Below are 17,084 nucleotides of genomic sequence, written 5' to 3'. Positions count from 1 at the left end.
ATATATATATATATATCGTGAAGTATATTTTCCCCTTAAATGGGGCTAACCATGAAGAGTGGATGCTACTGTAGCTTATAGCCCCTGGAAGAACCTCCTCTAGTTGGCTATTGACACGCTTTCTGTGACCTATCAGTATTTGCAAAGGGAAGCCATCCTTCCCATCTCTAACCTGACATGATACACACGGACTCGAGTTTCTGAGTATTGACCCATCATGAGCGTGTGACAATCACCGGTTGTCGATGAAAAGTGGTTCCCGATGCAAATATATATATCATTTTTCCAGTGACGAGCTTTCTATCAATATTGCCTGATGAAACAGCTCTCCTTTCACTTGAGAAGCCAAGTCTTACTTTGGGACGAGATGATAACAACTTAATCATGCTTCAAAATTCGCATAAAACACAAAGTACTTATCCATAGCTACCGGTTTTCTGTATCTGCTTTGGCGTTCGTATCTGACCGTACAATTTTTCCTTCCATACAGTTTCTTTTTTTCTTGTATGTGTGGGTGTGTATGTGTGTGTGTGTGTGTGTCTGTGTCTGTGTGTGTGTGTGTGTGTGTGTATGTGTGTGTGTGTGTGCGCGCGTGTGCGTGTTTGTTATTTTCCTCTTTAAGTATTTCTGTCTTTACACAATTATAAATTTTGATGATGCCGGACTTCTTCACATGTTTCAACAGTGGCACCACGATTACTTTTACATACAACCCCATGCTGTTTTCCACTGCTTCGATACAATACTAGCAGCTGATCAAACCTCTCCCACCTTTCTTCTGGTCAAACACAGCCTATCGGTATCATTCTTATGGTGGAAGGTTCCGTGCACACTCAGTAGTTTTGCTGTCTTCGTATCCATGTTTATCAGTCCTTTCTTTTACCAGTTTATTATTCCGACTCTCTACCGAAGTGATGCTATCGCCCATATATTAACAGCTTGGATTTTATTCCCTCTGGTCAATTTTGAGCACAACATCAACCTTAGTTTTCGGAAATATTCCATCTTCAGTTCTTTCATTTCCTTCTCCATGATTTCATTGAACTCTAGTATTTGTAGCCTTCCTTTTCAATTTGATTAATCAGTTCCCTGCTAAGGACTGTACCTTGCCTCTTTTCAGATACGCAATGCCACACATTTTTAGTCCGAATTCCATTCTAATATCAGTAATAAAATAGTGGATCGTGTTCACCAAGGAGCTCACATGTGCCTCATTCTTGTCATACAGCTCCAAATCATCCATGAATAGGAAGTGGTTGATTGTTTGTGATTTTCCCGTCAGTTGATATTTCAAGCGCATTTTCCTAAACATCAAGGTCAGGGAGATCATAGAGTGAGCAAAAAGCAACGGAGATAAGCTATCGCCTTGGAAAATCCCTCTTCTGATGCCCAGGGTCTCCAAGCTTTGTCTGTAGGATGTCAACTCAGTTTTCCACCCCACCATATTTCTCTTCAGAAAACATGTTACATTCCTTGCAATTTCAAACAAATCTAAGCACTCGATGATCCACGAATGTAGAATCATATAAGCTTTGTGACAACCAATCTAGGCCATTCCCAAATTTGTCCTTCTTCGTTTACAATTTTGCATTATCAATTTGTATATCAATAATTGGTCTTTGGTACCTCTGCATCTCCTCCTACAACCTTTTTGTTCCGTTGCTATCATATCGTTCTCATCAAGAAATTTTTACAGTTCTTCTGCAATTCCTCCTGATAGTAACTTCCACATTAATGGGAAGTAAGCGACTGGCTTCTAATTGTCGGCAGCATTTCCAATTGATGCATCCTTCAGACACAACACTGTTCGTCCTTTTGTCAACCATCCAGGGATTTCTTCTCCATCGATCAATGCATTAAATTGTTCTGCAATAAATTTATGGCACCTACTGAACTTCTTTTATCCAAAATCCTTACACACCATCACGTCCTGCTGCTTTCCAATTGCTTATCTTTTATCTCATATTTCTAATAGTGTCTTCTGTGAAGAGGATAGCCTCCTGCTGGGAATAAAACACTGTTTATTTCAGGCTGAAGAGTCATTCAGCTGCAGTATAATGTTGTTCTTGCTGATTCCATATCTTATCCCCAAACTGTCGACTTTCATATTATCATCACTAACATTATTACTAAGAGAGCAGTGCATGCCATCAAAGTGATACTGGGGTAAAATATACGAAGCCCAGTATACCCATCATGACTACTCGTCTGATAAGGGTACACCGGGCATATGCATCATAACCACATAACCATATGTGCGTGAAATTGTGATCTCACATCAAGATTAACAGCGCATGACCTTGCAGGTAGGAGCCCAGTTAGAATTTTTTTTCGAGTCGAGTAGTCCATCCTGCGCAAAGGGTCCCTGAATAAGGGTTGTTTAAAGATGATGAACAAAACATCCATGTTTCCAGAGGTGAATTATCCAAACCCCAAAGAATTCCTTTCAACACATGACTATGATGCTCCCCCACTACTTCTGCTCGTGATCAGAGATGCACATATCATCATCCACCAAGGGACATGCTCAACTGGTTAAGGTCAAACAACTGACAAACAAATGTGTGTTATTGAACAGAATATTTGCTGTAGCTCATCTTTCATACAAAGACAAAAACATGTACATGATAACATTTCGAATCATGAAAACCACTGCCTGGTACTGCATAAGGGCATTTATTATTATTATTACTATTACTATTATTATTATTATTACTATCATCATCTTTCGATATTGTTGTTGTTGTTGTTATTATTATTATTATTATTATTATTATTATTATTATTATTATTATTATTATTATTATTATTATTATTATTATTATTATTCAGTAGTCTTATTTTTATAACGTGCTTTCACTGCAGCTCTGTCTGCCTTGGGTATGGGCCGTGGTTTGCTGTCATACGCTTATGGTTACTGAATTGAAAGTGTTTTACGTAGGATGTGTGCAGTGCCTAATAGTGCTATTTTCTGTATGTTATATATATTTGTTAGTCCTGATGTTTTTGTTATGTTTTTGTCTCAATACTTTTTTATCATACTTAATGGGCCCACTATGGTAGTGCGCTGGTTTTAAATTGTACTGTACAATCATATCTGATGTCATTGCTTCAATATTTTGGACAGTACAATCCTATAGATATTCTTCTCTATTACAGACTCAGGCTCTTCTTTATATCACTGCTCAGTCACTTTGAACTCACATTCTCTACAAACAACTCAATGTACTCTTTTGCCTACACAAACATGCTTGCACTTACATTTTGTTCTAGCTTAATTCATTCTTTTAAGAGATGACTAACACTTCCGTCTCCTTCTCCACAAATTCAGCGTTTGCTTTCAGGCTGAGTGTTATCCATACATGCCATTATCCAGTTCATTCTAATGGTTTGTTCTTGAGTGGCTATCATTTTTCTGATTCAAGTTTTCGCTTCAAGTTTCCATCTCTTAGGTACAACCAGTATTCGTTACTTCTAACATCACCGGTTATTTTATGAATTGGTCATAAAATTCTTTCTCTCTCCAGCTCTTTGGAAATTTTCTTCCCGATTCAGTGTTTGTTTTATACACACACACGAGGGGGTGCTGAAAAGTTCCTGGTTTTAGGTAAAAGAAAATACAAGAGGATTAGTTAGTTATGATTTTATTCAACTTATTCCCCTCTCAGATTCACACACTTATTGCAGCGGTTCTTCAACTTTTCTAAGCCTTGTAAAAAAACTCGGAAGGTTGGGCCTCCAACCAGGGTTTTTGCGACACCCTTAAAGTCAGTAACTTTTCAGCAGCTCCTCCTATATATATATATATATATATATATAATGGGATGGTATTATTAAAATACCATCACAAGTGGTAAGCGAATTATCAGCCGTACAGGCAAATTAATAAAATGTATACATACAATATTAGATATGTACATATATACACAAGGGTTACTACATGAGTACCTATATCGCTAATGATAGAAGTAAAAAAATACTTCTATACCACCGAATAGTCACAAATCAATAACAGACAAGATAGGAAAAAATATCAGTGAACAATAATAATGTCTTACCTCAAATGGATTAGTACAAGTAAATGCTGGTCAACCTGGTACCGAAATTTAGCGCCAAATAGGTGCCGGAACTTTTGCAGGCATGATGGGGGAGAATGTTAGTAGTAATTTTGCTGGCGGACTTTGGCTGATGAGAAATCAGGCACCTATTTGGCGCTAAATTTCGAAACCGGTACCAGGTTGACCAGCGTTTACTTGTTCCGACCCTTTTGAGGTAAGACATTATTATTGTTCACTGATATTTTTTCCTATCTTGTCTGTAATGGATTTGTGACTACTTGGTGGTACAGAAGTATTATTTGACTTCTATCATTAGCGATATAGGTACTCATGTAGTACCATTGTGTATATATGTACATATCTAATATTGTATGTATATTATATATATATATATATAATATATATATATATTTCTAGCTGCATAGAATATTTTTTACTATACTCAAAACTGTTTTTAAACCCCACTATCGTAGTGCTGATGGTGTCGTCTGCGTTTAACAAACCTCTTCCTCCTTCTATTCTTGGTAAATAGAGCATGTTAATATTACATTTAGAGTTTTATACGTTGTGCATTGAGATTGGTTTCCCCACTTCTGTTGCCTATTTCCTATAGCTCTCTATTTATCCATTTAGAAAAGGAACTGAATATTTTAACATAGGCATGGCTCATAATGATTTCCCTCATAGCATTTTCTAAATTTAGATTTGTTTCTAACCCTTCGAAATCATTCTCTTCTGTGCATTGGAGACTTTATCTCGCGTTTTTCTATTATTATCATTGTTGTTATTATTATTATTATTATTATTATTATTATTATTATTATTATTATTATTATTGTTGTTGTTATTATTATTATTATTATTATTATTATTATTAGTAGTAGTAGTAGTAGTAGTAGTAGTAGTAGTAGTAGTAGTAGTAGTAGTAGTAGTAGTAGTAGTAGTAGTAGTAGTAGCAGCAGCAGTGGTAGTAGTTCATTTTAGATTTAATAGATACATTTCTTTTATTTGAAATATATAAAATCCTTCACGTCCAACAATTTGTTGAAAGGCACATTTGTTCCCTGACAAACATTTTCGATTCATTCAATGTAAATTACATTTTGCATTTCAATCGATATTATCATTGATAATTGATATTTGATCTTATAAAATTAAGTTTTCATTAACCGTCAATATCCGTCTATTACTTACACACACACCACACACACACACGTGTAGAATGTATATATAATTATATAATATATATATAATAGGTAAACAGTAAAGAATATTACAGCATGGACAAGAACATGAAACACCACAGAGACGACCAGAACACAAGGACGGGACATTCGAAGCCCTCAGTCATCAGTCAAGACCAGATCATATACAATTTCGGATGATATATATATAATGTAATTTCGGCGTAGTAGTACTAACAGGAGTGATTGATCTGAAGTGGACGAAGAAAAAGCTCTCTCGTAAATCATTGTACTGAAGTGGAGTAGTAGATCTGTATTAGCTGTGTAACACTGAGATAGTCTATCCCTCTAGGCCTAAGCAGTTTTTCATCTGTGCCTATAGTTTTAAGTCAGATGACTATGATAGTCCTGTAGCATTTCTAGGACAATTTTTCATTTTTATTTGTTTTATGTAATGACATTTTTCTTATACATACATACATACATACATACACACACACACACACACAACACACACACACACACACCACACACACACACATACACACACACACACACCACACACACACTCAAAAATAGCGTTCGTAATACTTTATCCCGTTCGGCTTAACAGCCCTTCTTGTCTGTGTTACTGTTATTCTCCTTGTCCTGTCTTTTACAGTTTATATTTTGTACTGTCGTTACTGTCCTGTTTTTGTTACCATTTTTACCCCTCCGCAAAAAGATCTCAAATTTTATTTAATTTGCTTTTCGCGGGAAGGAAAGTTTCAATCGAAGATGCGTATCGCCTTCACCTTCGAAACGCAGAGTAGATGAAACCATGGCGACTGAAGAAGGGGAATTTTCCTTGTGTTATTTGTCCTGTACTCTATCTTTTCGTTGTTTAAGAAAAATGTCCAGTTCCTTGGTTTTGTGTTTATGTTTTCGTTTCTCATTGTGTGTTCGACGTTTTTTTTTGGGTGTCCTGTACCCTTATATGCATGTATATATACATGTGAGGTAGTACGTACATATATGTTTTTATTTATTATTTATATATATATATAAATATATATATATATATATATATATATATATATATATATATATATATATATATATTCTTTTATATTCTTTTATGCTGGAGTCCCATATATATATATATATATAGATATATATAGAATATATATATACAAGATAAGAAAATGGAGAAACACATCTAAATCAAATATCAATTACCAGATAATACTCACATACTTTATTAAACCACCACATAAGAGACTGTAGGGTTAAATATAAAAAGCAGAACAAATCAGTGTACATAAAGGAATGTACATAAAAAAGTGTACATAAAAGAGTAATGTTGTATAATAATTAGAATATATATAAAAAAGAATATAAATACAAGTAAATATAAATATAAATATAACCATACATTAGAATGTATGCTTATGTTTATATTTACTTGTATTTATATTCTTTTTTATATATATTCTACTTATTATACAACATTACTCTTTTATGTACACTTTTTTATGTACATTCCTTTATGTCCACTGATTTGTTCTGCTTTTTATATTTAACCCTACAGTCTCTTATGTGGTGGTTTAATAAAGTATCTGATTGAGTATTATCTGGTAATTGATATTTGATTTAGATGTATTTCTCCATTTTCTTATCTTGTATTAGTAATTTGTGGTAAATCATTTTACCTTTGCCCATATAATACAGTAAATGAATTGATTGCATCGCAATCATTAACATTTATGTATTAACTTTGTTGGGTACTTCACTAGCAGTATATTGGATATACGTTATCCCATAGAGGGTTGCATTTACAACACCTATCTCAATTTGTATATATATATATATATATATATATATATATATATATGAGTAACAATGTCTGAAGACTATACGGTCATCTGCCGAGAACGGTTTCTTTCAAATAATGTAATATTTTCATATTAATCAATTTAAGGAGTTGCTTGAAACGGCCATAATGAATTGATGCCTGTACATCTTTGTTCCTCATTTATATTATATTCACCTAACTTGGAATCTGCACTTAGGAAATAATATAGGAAGTGCCTTTAAAAAAAAACACATGTGTGAATTACCAAGGGTAGATATCTTTACTCAGCTGGGTTGCGTTGTTTGCACAAACTGCAGGAATATCAGGTACAAACACCCTTGCACGGAGTCTTGATATTCACGTGTGTGTGTGTATCTGTGAGTGTGTGTGTGTTTGTGTGTGTGTGACTGTGAGTGCGTGTGTATGTGTATGCAATAAATTAGTAAGTAATATTAGAAATATTGAAAAATATAATTGTAACAAATAAAAATACAAATATGTATAATTTAAATGATAAAGCTCCTTCTAAATGGCCTGTGTTGAGCTATCTTTGTATGCATACATAAATACATAAACACATACATACATAGATACATATATACATACGTACATAAACACACATACATACATACACACATATATATACACACATACATACGTAGTACAAATACATGCGCAAAATCATGCATACATATGTATTGTGTGGGTGCGTAAATGTGGATGTGTGTGTGTCTGTGTGTCTGTGTCTGTGTGTGTCTGTGTGTGTATGTGTGTGTGTGTGTGTGTGTGTGTGTGTGTGTGTGTGAGTAAAACTTGGACAGAAGTGAATGTTTGAATTTCCCCGCAACCGATTTTCAGCTTTAAGGACTAAAAACATAATTTCAGTAATAAACCTTGCACTAATCTCTCCACCAGAAAAGAACACGGATCTACGAAAACATATTTTCAGACATATGAGACAAGATCATTCTAGATGTTATGAGTGTATCACATGTATCAGTATCTTATAATAATTATGTTTGTCATTGCGTTACTTAACCCGTCAGTAACGCTTTCACGTGATGAGAGAAAAATAAGGAGAAAGCAAAACAGAGAGGGGGAAAGAGGGAGAGAGAAGCGTCTATAACATGAAGTAGAGTGAATGGAATTGTAACGCTTTCACGTGACTAGTTGAAGGGAAAGAGAGGAGAAAGATAAAAAGGATAAGGCGAAGAGTGAGACAGAAAGAGAGAGAAAGAAAAATAGACAGAGAGAAAGACGAAGAGAAAAAAGAGAGAAAGAGAAACGTCCATGACGTGAGCTAGGGGGTAACGTAATCATTGTAGCAGAGAGGTGATGCTCTGATGGTGAGATTAAAGAAAGGCACAGAGAGAGATGGGAGAAAAAGAGAGAGGATGGAGAGAAAGAGGGGAGAGAGATGATGATGGTGATGGTAGTGGTGGTAGAAAATGGATAGTGATAAGTGAATTTTTTAAATTGGAACTTAGTTTTTTTTATATCACCTATCACTTAACGCATGCGCATAAGTGCTATTCCGTGAAATATTCACGTTTATTTATGTAATAGATATATGTTACTAAAGGTTGTATCATATGTACGGGATATTTTTCCCTTGAGGGAAAAATGGAAAAATAAGAGTGAATGTTGATGTTATTAACGCTGCGTATTAAGTCTATAAAATTGTGCATAAAATATATAAAGTGTATTAAGAAATCGTCGTATTCCAATTTCTTTCACTTTTCACTGAGTGACAGATGAGCAACTGTCTTTCCATACAGACAGAATACAGGCTATGCTTTCAGGTTTTTTTTTTTTGGATAAAGTTTTCAGAAATAACCCAATACGTTTACCTTTAATTCCGTGAAATATTCACGGGTCCTGTTAGTGAAACAACACTAAAAGTCATCAACTGTTTCAAAGCTATATCAAGTGTTTCCAATTTTATACCAATAGCTACTACTCTTTCATAACTGAACCACTTCTTATCAAACCAGTAAACAATGCCAAAATTGTCATACCTGTCTCAGACCAAGAAATTGACGTCATCCTACTTTCCCGCCAAACTTTCGCTCAATACAACCATTCTATCTTGATTAGCACACACTCTAGCATTCCCTTCGGTGTTAGTACGTGTGCTACCGACTCGACTGAGACTAGAAATATCACCGGTGTTTACTTCTTATATAACATCAAAGACCTATTTTCTGAGGTCGGGGGCGGCTTATACCGGGATGATGGTCTTCTAGCTCTCGTCAGCTGCATCCCACTACTTACCTAAATATTCTTCAAAAAATCTACACAACTAAAGACTCCAAATCAACAATATGTATGTGAGCGTGCGCGTGTGTGTGTGTGTCTGTGTCTGTCTGTGTATAAAATGTTGAAGGACAAACCATATTTCTTACACCCCCAAGATAACACTGAAATTTTCTCCTGTGTTTCTCTGAGCAAAATATCCAAAAACAACGTTTTTCTTTTGAACATAGAAAAGTATTAATATCAGAACGCAAAAAGCACAGAAAGGGTGAAGTGGGTACGTTCACTTACAATAACATGTTTAGCAATAATAGTGATAAAGGTTTCAAATTTTGGCGCAAGGCCTGACTTACTTTATCAACCTCGAAAGAAAGAAAGGTAAAGTCGACCTCAGCAGAGTTTGAACTCAGAACGTAAAGACGCACGAAATACCGCAAAGCATTTTACCCGGTGTGATAAAGTTTCTGCCAGCTTGCTGCCTCGGTAATAATGATGGTGATGATGATGATGATGATGATGATGATGATGATAATTATAATAATAATAATAATAATAATAAAATAATAATAATAATATAATAATAATAATAATATAATAATAATAATAATAATAATAATAATAATAATAATAATAATAATGATAATAATAATAATAAAAAGATGGGCTACAGCAAATATTCTGCTCAATACCACAGATTTGCTTGTCAGCTGTTTGACCTTAACCAGTTGAGCATGTCCCTTAGTGGCTGACGATATGTGCATCTCTGATCACGAGCAGAAGTAGTGGGGGAGCATCATGGCCATGTGTTGGGGGGGATTCTTTGGGGTTTGAATAATTCACCTCTGGAAACATGGGTGGTTCTTTCAACATCCTTAAACAACCCTTATTCAGAGACCTTTTGAGCGGGATGGGCTACTCAACCTGAAAAAAATTCTAACTGGGCCCCACCTGCAAGGTCATGTGCTGTTTATCTTGATATGAGATCACCATGTCGCGCACATATGGTTGTGATGCATGTGCCTGGTGTACCTTTATCAGACGGGTAGTCATGATGGGTATATTGGGCTTCGTATATTTTACCCCAGTGTCACTTTGATGGCATGCACTGCTCTCTCACTCAATAATAATAATAATAACAATAAGGATGATGATGATGATTTCAAATTTCGGCACCAGGCTAGTGATTTTAGTGAAGGGGGTAAGTAGATTACATTGACCTCAGTATTCAAGTGGTATTTATTTTATCGAAAGGATAAAATGCGAAGTCAACATCGGCGAAATTTGAACTTAGGATGTGAAGCCGGACGAAATGCACTAACCATTTTGTCCTGTGCCTAAACGACTCTTCCAGTAGCTTACTGCCTTAATAATAATAATAATAATAATAATAATAATAATAATAATAATAATAATAATAATAATAATAATAAGAAGAAGAAGAAGAAGAAGAAGAAGAAGAAGAAGAAGAAGAAGAAGAAGAAGAAGAAGAAGAAGAGAAGAAGAAGAAGAAAAAATTTCATGTTATTGCCACAAGAGTGATTCTTGATAACAATAACACTATTAACCACGAAAAAAATGTAAACTTAAAGTAATTCAATGAAACCTAAACAGAATAATGTTAACAGTTCTTTCATGTTATTTGATGGAGTTGGTAAGATGATGTCTGAGTTGGAAAATGATGTAGAATGGCAGGGGTGGAAGAATGGGAGGATTGGTGTCTGAAATAACAGAGTGAAGTTCTGGAAAATACGTATAGTTTACAAATATTTATTCCTTTCATCAATTTCTCATTTTATTTTGGTTCTTTTTTTCCTTGTTCTCTTTCTCCCCTCCCCCTCTCTCTCTCGTTTCTTTTGTTGGTATTATATTTTCTTTTTGCTTTAATTTTATCCTATTAGTAACATTCGCGGACAGACAGAGACCAACACGTGCATATACACATACATAAACGTACTCACGCACATACAAGTTATACGAACATTCTTACCTACCGACCTACCTGCCTACTTAAAGGTCTACCTACTTACATGCATACATACAACATACATATATACATACATACATACATACACATGTATATCACATATACTTACACACCCACGCACAAACACTCATACACACGTGTGTATGTTTGTATGTATATGTATATATATATATATATATGTATATATAATATATGTGTATGTCTGTATTTATGTATGAATATTTATTACTTACACACATACATGAATGCTATGCATATACGCACAGACACGCTTTTAGAATAGAGATATTTTGTGTTCGAAAATCGGTCGTTGTCTTTCTTGGTTAAAGATAATTTTGACGCACTTGCTACCCCTTATTGCCTCAAAGTTAGAGAAGCGTTATAAAATGTATTCCTGTGTACAATTGCGCTGTCAGCATGAGTATTTTGTTCGAGATTTATTCAAATTCTTTGCGATATTCAAACAGACTGTGGACAGTTTATTGGTTTCATCCTCTCTTCATAATTATGAAGAAAAGAGAGGATGAAACCAATAAACTGTCCGCAGTCTGTCTACGCTAAGGGAAAGGCCTCTCCGAAAAGATACAAAAGATATGTGGCCCATATGACATCAGGACAGTATTCAAGAGTAATACAACACTTAGCAAATATCTCCTTCGAGTAAAACCATAAATAGAAGAGAATATGATCAAAGACTGCGTGCACTCCATCCCATGCAGCTGTGGTAGGTTATACAAAGGTGAAACATGCCGCCCCATTCAAAATAAGGGAAGACGAACAGTGCAAAGCTGTGACACGAGGAGATATTATTAAATCAGGTATAGCTGATCATGTATGGAAAAATGGAGATCCCCTCCCCCTGTGGGAGGAAGTTAAAAATAATAATAATAATAATAATAATAATAATAATAATATAATAATAATAATAATAATAATAATAATAAAAACAGAAACAATTCCTATCATAGTAGGTGCATTAGGCATGATAAAAAAATATTCAAACAAATACATAACAAAAACACCAGGACTTACAAACACATATAACATACAGAAAATTGCACTACTAGGCACTGCACACATCCTACACAGAACACTTTCCATACAATAACCATCAGAGCATCACAAAAAATCACAACATATACCCAAGGCACACAGAGCTGCGCTCGGTAGTGAAGTGAAAGCACGCTATAAAAATAAAACTACTGAATAATAATAATAATAATAATAATAATAATAATAATAATAATAATAATAATCGTTATGTCTGGCCTGAAATTTGGGGGGGGGGGATAATCGATTACATCGATCCCAGTGCTTCATAGGTAGTTATCCGAAAGGATTAAAGACAAAGTCGACCTCGGCGGAATTTGAACTTAGCGAAATGCCGCTAAGCACTTTGCCCGGCGTGCTAACGATTCTGCCAGCTCGAATAATAATAACAAGACCTATAGACCCTGGAAGCTATGCCAATACTATGGAATGACAACAGAAAAAAGAGGGTACAGTCATGTCCCAGTAAAGCTTCAGATAATGACAAGGCAACTATACTCTGGGATATGCCAATACACACAGATAGAGAGATCAAAGCTAATAGACCGAATATAGTTCTCAGATTTTAGCAAGAAAAATACCTTCTAATCGACGTCTCAGTTCCAACAGATGACAATGAATTTCTAAAAGAAACGGAGAAACTCTCAAAATACAAATATCTGGAAATTGAGATAACCCAAATGTAGAGCTTAAGAACTGAAATAATTCCTATAATAGTAAATACATTAGGTATAATTTTAAAAAAATGAAAATGTATAACCAAAACACCAGGAATTAGGAATATATATAAGATAAAGAAAATAGTACTACTAGGCACCACACATATCCTACGTGAAGTACTTTCAATTCAGTGGAAATAACATCAAAACAAACCACAGCGCATACCCAAGGCACACCTAGCTGCCCTCAGTATTCCAGTGAAAGCAAATGATAAAAATAAAACTACTGAACAATAATAATATTTTCAAACAAATTGTAACAAGGTCAAACATTTGGGTTGGTATAGTCGATCTCAGTGTTTGACTAGTCGTTTATCAAGCCCTAAAAAATGAAAGGTGAAGCTGATTACGAACGTATTTGAACTAAGAAAGTAGTTAAATTCATTATTTCGACTCGTTTTCTCCACCACTCTACCGATTCTGCCACCTACTGCTCTTAATATAGTAAGTAATATAACGAAAATAGTAAGAATAACAACATTGTCTAAATATGGAGTATTTTTCTGAGTTCGTTCAACTGCACTTAGCTTTGCATTTTAAACAACTTCCATTGAATTCGCAGACGACAGGCGCCATTTTTCTGACGAACAAATAAAATAAATGGAATGCCGAAATGCCTGCTTCACTGAAGACGATAATATTGTTAAAGTAGGACATATACAGATGAAGGTTTGTCCTCGTTGTAAAGAACTTGTAGTTCACTACATTTATTATTAGTATTATTATTATTCAAGATATCGTTATCAGACAACGCTGATTTTAAAATATCTACCTCTGAACGAAGAGGAAACAAGGGTGATAATTCATTAACTATCAATTGTGTAGGAAGTGTGAGCGGCCAGCATCTTCCGCCATTTTTTTTTATCTTACACAGGGTACGATTTTTCAAAAGTTTATTTATTTTAGTATGTTTTATTATTATTTTCATCATTATTGTTCGTTTATTTTCATTCTAGAGTTTTGATAAATATTTTCTTTTCAATATGTATTTATTCATTCTTACCTATTTTTTCCTGCTTGAAATTAAATACTAAATAGGATGCTGGTGGAAGGCAGAGGTAGTGAAGGCATGGGTAGTAATGCCAGCATTGACAACGACAACGACGATGACGACGAAAATGAAGAAAAAAATATAATAAAAACGGTAACAACAGCAGTAGGAACGAAAGAAAAGGAAGCAGGAAGGGCCGATAGCATAAAGAAATTCATTGTAGAGGGAATTGCAAGGCAAAGAATTTTGTGTGAAATATCAGAATCGGAGGCAAACATGCCCTGTATATTCCTGCTCTTGTAGATAAAAAAAATGTAATAAGTACACTGGCTTCTCTTCAAGGCTTCAGATAACATTCTGGTAATATAATCAATTCTGATCACGTAATGGACAGGCTGCCAGAACGATGGTGATGAAGTGTTGTTGAAAGGATAGTGGTGGTATTGATAAGGGTGGTGGATAAACGGTAATGATATTGGTGTTGGGGCTAACGGTGGTGGCGACGGTGGCGATATTGCTGTTGTTAATGGTGGTGGTAGTTGAGGTAGTGGTAATGACGATGGCGACGGTTACAATGGGGCCTTCAAAGCAAGAATATGTACTAAAGGGAGACAACAGAAAGAAGCTGTTGTTACTCTTACCCACTGCTTTTTATGATTGTACGAACGTTCAGTAAGTATATATATATATATATATATATTATATATATATATATATATATGTGTGTGTGTGTGTGTGTGTGTGTGTGTGTGTGTGTAGAGTTAAGTGTTTGTTTGTTTGCGTCTGTGTGTGCACAGGCGTGCGTGTGTATCCATACGTGTTTTTGTGTATGGGGATGCAGTATGGTTCAGTAGTTTGAGAGATTCGCTTCTCATCAACGAGGCCACGGGTTTAGTCCCACTGCGTGGAATCTGGGGCACATTTTAGTTGCAATACCATGTGAATAAAATTGGCTAGAGTAAAACCGTACTGAAGCATGTTGGGTGGAATATAACTAATTCAAAAGAATTATGATAATTTAATACGTGTCTAAAGATGCGCAGCCACATTCATATTAATTCAAGAGCAAGTAATTTGGTAGATCAAGCAACTGAATTCTCTTCATCGAAACTGATGAAAACTATCATATATACATTCGGCCGTCTGGGCCCCACGAGCTAATTTTTTGTGATGAGCCTACGAAATCTATTGCATGGGGCCAAATCAAATTGTTTTATGTAATAATAAATGTAGCTCCTACTAAATGTGTTCAGTACCCCCTTTTTTTCCGTTTCTTCACTCATATATATATATATATATATATATATATACACGTGTATGAGGTGGTATCAAAGGTTCCCAGACTAGTTATGCTTAATATTAAAATAACTTTACGGCCATATCACGTTGAAAGCACCGGTTCTCGTCCGATCACCGAAGTTAAGCAACGTCGAGCCTAGTTAGTACTTAGATAGGTGACCGCTTGGGAAACCTAGGCGATGTAAGCGTCACACAGTCCCCGTCACTTAGCGGTTCGGCAAAAGAGACCGATAGAATAAGTACTAGGCTTACAAAGAATAAGTCCCGGGGTCGAATTGTTCGACTAAGAGCGGTGCTCCACCATGGCCGCAGTCAAATGACTGAAACAAGTAAAACAGTAAAGTTTTAACACCAGCTTCTTCAAAACAGTCACCTTGCGCAGCAATACACCAGTCTCAGCGTTCCTGCCACTTTTGGAATCCGGCCTGGAGGTCGTTTTCCGTAAGCGAGTCGAGACCTTATGTGATTCACTCTTGATTTCGACAACGGTGTTAAAAGGCAACCTTTGAGCTGCATTCTTATCTTGAGGAACAGATGGAAGTCCGCATATGCTAAATCTGGCGAATAGGGTGGGTGAGGAAGCGATACCATATTGTTTTTGGTGAGAAACTCGCGAGTCAAAAGAGCTCGGTGACAGGGTGCATTGTCTTCGTGAAGAATACAGTTCTTCGCGCTCCACAAATCCGGTCGCTTTCGCCGAATGTTCTCTCTCAAACGCTTCCAAATGTCACAGTAGAACTCTCGATTGACGGCCTGGCCCTGAGGTACAATTTCTCAATGCACAATACCACATTTCCGGGGATAACATTCGTGGCAGGTCTTCAAGATCGTTCATGCTACTCGAAATATTACGTACGACCCATTGCCTTGTCACCATAAGCTTGCCAAAGCATGTTCAAAGTTGATTTATTACCGCCTAGCTTTTATATCCTTTTTTGAAACAATTAAAAAAATAAGTTAGTAGGTATCTCAGGGTGGTGTAAAAATAAAGTTGAACACACCAAGGAAATAAACGACACGTGGAACAGGAAACAGTATAAGTAAAAAGAAAAAAAAGAAGGAACGAGAAAGTGTAGAGATAAGTCATTTACGATGAGAATAGTACAAAACAAAGGAAGCCAAAGTATACGTATCCGACGCGGGAAAATGAAAATGTAAAGATATGGATGCTAGTTCGAAACGAAATATAAGGTCAGAGCGGCAAATGAGGGTAAGCAAAACGATAGTTCACTACACGAATTGTAATGAAAGAGAAAAGGGATACGAGAATGGAATTAGGAAGAGAGTGGAATGCTGGGAAAGGAAATGGGCAGAAAAGAGATGGGGAGAGAAACAAAGGGTCGAAGGATTAGAAATAATGAGAGAGCGTGGGAGAAAAAAAATAAAGAGAAGAAAGTGGGGGAAAAAAGAAAAAGTAAAGAGGTCATAGCGAATTAGCAAAATCAAGAGCTGTGGTGGGAAAACATGCTGCGTGCATCGCGAGAAAATAAGGAAAAAGGTACGAAAGGGGAACACAAATGTAGATGAAACAACGACGATTTTTTTTTTTTAATCAGCAATCTAAATTAAGTAATGGCCTTATACAGCCTTAACGATAGGGGACAGAGACGAGACAAATAGATGAAATAAGGGAAAAAATTCAAATTTGTTAATAGGAGTTTAGTTAGATAAAGAGGGGATGCACTTGATGACTTACTCAAATATACCCA

At 35.6% G+C, this 17,084-nt stretch overlaps 1 non-coding gene across 1 annotated transcript; it reads left to right on the top strand.

Moving 5' to 3' along the window:
- Positions 1 to 15,444: 15,444 nt before the first annotated feature.
- LOC115211235 lies at positions 15,445 to 15,563 on the top strand. Its single transcript, XR_003881555.1, has one exon. It is a non-coding gene; the product is annotated as a 5S ribosomal RNA (ribosomal RNA).
- Positions 15,564 to 17,084: the final 1,521 nt, after the last annotated feature.

Source organism: Octopus sinensis, linkage group LG4 (assembly GCF_006345805.1).
Source record: "Octopus sinensis linkage group LG4, ASM634580v1, whole genome shotgun sequence".
NCBI classification, from domain to species: Eukaryota; Metazoa; Mollusca; class Cephalopoda; order Octopoda; family Octopodidae; genus Octopus; species Octopus sinensis.
This window is presented reverse-complemented; position numbering and strand designations above follow the sequence as displayed.